The sequence below is a fragment of the Coenobita brevimanus genome, chromosome 72 (genome assembly GCF_032717465.1).
Source record: "Coenobita brevimanus isolate Jiangsu-jjx chromosome 72, ASM3271746v2, whole genome shotgun sequence".
Lineage (NCBI taxonomy): Eukaryota > Metazoa > Arthropoda > Malacostraca > Decapoda > Coenobitidae > Coenobita > Coenobita brevimanus.
This window is the reverse complement of record NC_137025.1, coordinates 10068568-10068841: the sequence shown is the minus strand read 5'-3', so window position 1 is coordinate 10068841 and position 274 is coordinate 10068568.

The following is a 274-nucleotide window of genomic DNA, read 5'->3' as shown; positions in this document are numbered from 1 at the left end:
ACTTGACTATGCTGATGCATAGCCATTTTTTTTTTTTCTTTTTTAGGTAGCCTAACTTGTCTTTTTTCTGGTGGCAAGAAAAATCCCGAAAGATTGTAATGTATTCAGAAACCAGTGACAAACTGTAAAACAAGTGAATTCCCCTATCAAAAGGGAACTTGTTACTCTGTGCAAGTGAAACCTTGACGTGTCTGTGCTGATGCATAGTCATTTACTCGAACCAGTGTATTTTTACCGGTAGCCTAATTAGATTTAGTTCTGGTGGCAAAAAATA